We start from the raw sequence: 6,000 nt of genomic DNA, 5'->3' as shown, positions 1-6,000 counted from the left end.
AAAATAAAATAAAAAATCAATAATGAATAACTAGGAATCTTTGCATATGAGATTGGAATGAAATTGCTGAATGGATGAGCGTAAATGACTTGGCCTTTATGGGTTTGGGTTTGACTCGTCCACGTTTTGCAAACGGCAATCTCACCTCTTTGCTTATAGCCACCGTACACGTGTCCCTTCGTTATTTTCCTTTGCTTTATTTTTTGGTCACATATTTACTTGTTTTGCTTTGCTTAACTTGGAGCACAGCACCGCCAAACCCTACTATGAAGGTTTTGGCCTGGAACTACCGTGGGATTAACAATCCGACTACCGTTTAATCGTTGAAACGTCTCATTCAACAGCACCAACCCTCGATCATCTTTCTGTCTGAAACGAAGGTGGATGATTGAGATTATATGAACTCTTTAAGGTTGCAACTCGGCTTTCTAAATTGCGAAGCGGTGTTCAGTGATGGACAACTTGGTAGTGTGGCGCTCCTATGGGTGGATGGTTTGGATATTTATTTTCGGTAGAAGTCATCGTCTCATGTCGATGTGGAAGTTAGGGTTTCGGACGGGTTAGGGATCGCATAGTGTTAGGTCAATAATTAACTAGTAATTATTCTCTTAATCTTGCACTTTTGTTTAACCTTTGTGTTTATTTATATATATTTATTATATTTTTCTTGTCATGCTAGGAAATGATGGAGAAACATGGAAAGCACTAAAAAGTAACCCTTAGCATATTTTCTAATTCCGGCTAGAAGAAAGCGAGCTAGACAAGGAATGAGGGGTGGTAGCCTGACCAAAAGAATTTCAAAGGAGCTGAAACTTTCCAGATCCATTCTAGACATCCTAAGGATCATTTCATATGAAGATTGCAAGAGCTAGTTTTTAGTGGAAGGTCTTCAAACAATCGGTCCAATTTTCTTAAAGACAAAAAACTGGAAAGCCAGACCTATAAGGAGTCCAGCAGCGTTTCCAGCCCAACCACATTGAAGTAAGCTCTGAAATTTTACCAAGATGATTTAAACTTATGGAGGATCATTTGATAAGAAGAAGTCGAAAGCCCATTCTGAATTTTTAGTGGAGATATAATTGAAGGAATAAAGGAGCAGAAAGTGACCCAAAACCACTCCAACACTCATCATTTTCATGTTTCCCACCCACAATAAAGAGAGCTAGATGCTCTTCTCTTTTTCTTTGGCTATATTTTTCTACTTTCTTTAATCATCACCTCCATACTTCCAGTATCATTCTCCACCTCATTTATTCCACTTTCATCATTATTTCCACTATCATACTCCTCTTTCTCTTCTCTATATAGGCATCACTTCATTACACTCTACAGAATCACTCATACTACCTATTACATCTTCTTCTCTCATTCTCTCACACATCTCTTCACACATTTCTCTTAGTTTCCTAACTCTGTTTCTTGGTTTCTTACTTTTTGTAGAGATAGGTGTATAGCTTCTAAGGTTCTTAGTTTTTCCTTACCAAAACCGAAATATCTATACACTTTTGATCAATCACAACTCAAGTTTCATATATTCAAGCCTAGTTCATCCTAATTCTAAGAGATTTTGTGGAATTGTATAGTGTTTTCGGTTCCTGTCTCTTAGTAGAAACCAAAAGTACCATATTAGGAAACATTTCTCACTTCGTTTTGCATCTTGGAGGGTAGAAAGTGTTCTTAGAGGTTTTGGTTTTTTTTTTTGAAGCAAACCTATGGGTATTCCTTCCTTTGTCTACTCTTTTCTGTCTTTACTTGATGCTTTACAAGTTTATGGCTTTAATTTATGTAACAATGGATTGTGAGTAGAATAAATTTGCAACCCCTAGACAAACTCATATATAAAAGGGTTTGTATCATAGGTGGGGTCTAAACTATGTCTGACCGGACTGAATGGTACCTGGACTTTTAAAATGATCAAATAGGTACCTGAACTTCCAAAATCATATCATTAAGGTACTTCCGTCTATATTCCGTTAATCCTCCGTTAATTGTAGGGATAAATCAGACATTTCACCCAAATTGACCACTAAAATGACTGTTATAACCTCATCTGACATTTTGTCCATTTCCCTCCTTTCTATCTTAATTTCCCTAAAAAAAATTGACTCTTCCCCCCAACACTATTCATGTAAAACTTTTCATCAAATTTTACCTCCAATTATTGTCTTTCGATAAATAATAATCAACATCTCAACATCAAGTTTTCTTGAATAATTTTTATTGTTCTTCAAAAATTAGCGTATTTCATTATGTTAGGCTAATTTTATTATCGAAAGACACTAATTGGAGGTAAAACTTGAATAATTTGGTATTTCATTATGTTAGGCTAATTTTTGAAGAATAATAAAAATTATTCAAGAAAACTTGATGTTGAGATGTTGATTATTATTTATCAAAAGACAATAATTGGAGGTAAAATTTGATGAAAAGTTTTACATGAATAGTGTTGGGGGGAAGAGTCAAATTTTTTTTAGGAAAATTAAGATAGAAAGGAGGGAAATGGACAAAATGTCATATGAGGTTATAACAGTCATTTTAGTGGTCAATTTGGGTGAAATGTCTAATTTATCCCTGCAATTAACGGAGGATTAACAGAATATAGACGGAAGTACCTTAATGATGTGGTTTTGGAAGTTCAGGTACCTATTTGATCATTTTAAAAGTCCAGGTACCATTCAGTCCGGTCAGACATAGTTCAGACCCCACCAATGATAAAAACCCTATATAAAACAATGTGATGCCATGTTTTTTATGAATATGCAAGTTTTGAATCCTTTAGATACTTTACTTTAATGCTTGCTTACATGTGTTTTTGGATTTGTCACCTAAAAGCATGTTATAGGAATTAATGAAATCGGAAACTTAAGCTTGACAACCTTTTGTAACCGAGAAGCATTTGTAGCTAATAGGGTGGTGGTCTAGCTTATTCTTACGGGGAGAACTAGATTGCTTGGGTTTCTTACCTTAAAATTAATGCTTGGTGCCATGACTTTTTAAGAGTCGAGAGTCTTTAGTTTTTGTGGCATCAACGCCCTTTTATGTTTTAGCAAATGTAAATGGGACTAAGGTTGTGTAATCTAGCTTCGGTTTAATTAGCAACATGGTTAAATTGCAAGATTAGTTGGTATCTCGGTTTCTCTTGAGGGAATTTATTAAAGAATGTTGGTATTAAAAATAGTTTACATTATATGCATGAGAGAGGCTAGGTGCAAAAACCTATGCCCCTATTTATCTCATTGATCAAAGTCTCTAATTTTATTAGCTTAATTTATTTTTGGGCATGCAACTTATTTTCCTTTATAGAAAATTAAAATCAACCAAGTTGTTCACTACCATAATTGTTAATATCATCCTCATGATCTTTAGCTTTCAAAGGGCTAAGGTTGTGAACTTATAAAAAGGTAGACTTTACATGCTTTTTCTAGGTTTCTTTTCACGGTGATCTAATTCGGGTAGAATTGCTCAATCGCTTGGGTACAATACTCTCACTTTCCCTTTACTAAAATTTAACTAATTATTCCCCTAATTTTGTACTTTTGCTTAACCTTTGTGTTTATTTATATATATTTATTATATTTCCTTGTCATGATACAAAATGATGGAGAAGCATGGAAACACACTAAAAAGTCAACATTAGCATATTTTCCTATTCCGGCTAGAAGAAAGCGAGCTAGACAAGGAAGGAGGGGTGGCAGCCTGATCAAACAAATTTCAAATGAGCTGAAACTTTTCAGATCTATTCTAGATATCCTAGGGACTATTTCATATGAAGATTGCAAGAGCTAGTTTTTAGTGGAAGGCCTTCAAACAATCGATCCAATTTTCTAAATAAAAGACAAAAAACTGGAAAACTGGACCTGTAAGGAGTCCAGTAGCGTTTCCGGCTCAATCACATTGAAGTAAGCTCTGAAATTTTACCAGGATGATCTAAACTCATGGTGGATCATTTAATATGAAGTAGTTGAAGGCACATTCTGAATTCTTGGTGGAGATATAATTGAAGGAATAAAGGAGCAGAAAGTGACCCAAAACCACTCCAACACTCATCATTTTCATGTTTCCCACCCACAATATAGAGAGCGAGATGCTCTTCTCTTTTTCTTGGGCTATTTTTTTTACTCTCTTAAATCATCACCTCCATACTTCCACTACATACTCCACCTCATTTATTCCACTTTCATCATCATTTCCATTATCATAAATTTATGAAAGTGATTAGAATATATTTGGTGCTAGGGCTGTGAGTAGAAATGAGGTGGAGTATGATAGTGGAAGTATGGAGGTGATGATTAAAGAGAGTAGAAAAATATAGCCAAAGAAAAAGAGAAGAGCATCTAGCTCCCTTTATTGTGGGTGGAAAACATGAACATGATGTGTGTTGGAGTGGTTTTGGGTCAATTTCTGCTCCTTTATTCCTTCAATTATATCTCTACCAAGAATTCAGAAATGGCCTTCAACTTCTTCATATCAAATGATCCTCCATGAGTGTAGATTACCTTGGTAAAATTTCAAGCTTACTTCAATGTGGTTGGGCCGGAAACGCTGCTGGACTCCTTACAGGTCCGGTTTTCCAGTTTTTTGTCTTTCAGAAAATTGGACTGACTGTTTGAAGGCCTTCCACTAAAAATTAGCTCTTGAAATCTTCATATGAAATGATCTCTAGGATGTGTAGAATGGATCTGGAAAGTTTCAGCTCATTTAAAATTCATTTGGTCAGGCTACCACCCCTACTTCCTTGTCTAGCTCGTTTTCTTCTAGCCTGAATAAGAAAATGTGCTAAGATTGACTTTTTAATGCTTTTCCATGGTTCTCCATGATTCCCGAGCATGACAAGGAAAATATAATAAATATATATAAATAAAAACAAAGGTTAAGCAAAAGTACAAAATTAGGTGAATAATTAATCAAATTTTAGTAAAGGGAAAGTGAGAGTATCGTATCGAAGGGATTGAGCAATTCTACCCGAACTAGATCACCATGAAAAGAAACCTAGAAAAAGCTTGTAAAGTCTACCTTTTTACAAGTTCACAACCTTAGCCCTTTGGAATCTAAAAATCATGAGGATGATATTAACAATTATGGCAGTGAACAGTTTGGTTGATTTTAATTTCTATAAAGGAAAATAAGTTGCATGCACGAAAATAAATTAAGCTAATAAAATTAGAGACTTTGATCAATGAGATAAATAGGGGTATATGTTTTTGCACCTAGCCTCCCTCATGCATATAATGTAACCTATTTTTAATATCAACATGCTTTAATAAATTCTCCCTCAATTTTCGCTAGAGAAACCGAGACACCAACTAATATGCAATCTAACCATGCTGCTAAAGCAAAGCTAGATTACACAACCTTAGTCCCGTTTACATTTGCTAAAACATAAAAGGGCTTTGATGCTACAAAACTCGAAGCCTCTTGACTGTTAAACTTATGGACCAAGCATTAATTTTAAGATAAGAAACCTAAGCAATCTAGTTCTTCCCGTAAGAATAAGCCAGACCACCACCGTATTAGCTACAAATGCTTCTCGGTTACAAAAGGTTGTCAAGCTTAAATTTCCAATTTCATTAATCCCTACAATATTCTTCTAAGTGACAAATCCAAAAACACATATAAGAAAGCATTAAAGTAAAGTAGCTAAATGATTCAAAACATGCATATTCATCAAAAACATAGCATCCGATTGTTTTATACATGAGTTTGGCCCTAGCCCTAAATTTATTTCACTCAGTACAACCCATTGTTACATAAATTAAAGCCATAAACTTGTAAGGCATCATGTAAAGAGAGAAAAGAGTAGAGAAAGAAAGGAATACCCACGGGTTTGGTACCAAAAAGAACCAAACCGTACCTCTAAGAACACTTTCTACCCTCTAAGATGCAAAACAAAGTGAGAAATATTTCCTAGTATAGTATATTTGGTTTCTAATAAGAGAAATGAACCAAAAACACCTTACAATCCCACAAAATCTCTTAGAACTAGGATGAGTGATTCTATAA

Source organism: Rosa chinensis, chromosome 1, assembly GCF_002994745.2.
Source record: "Rosa chinensis cultivar Old Blush chromosome 1, RchiOBHm-V2, whole genome shotgun sequence".
Taxonomy (NCBI): Eukaryota; Viridiplantae; Streptophyta; class Magnoliopsida; order Rosales; family Rosaceae; genus Rosa; species Rosa chinensis.
This window is presented reverse-complemented; position numbering follows the sequence as displayed.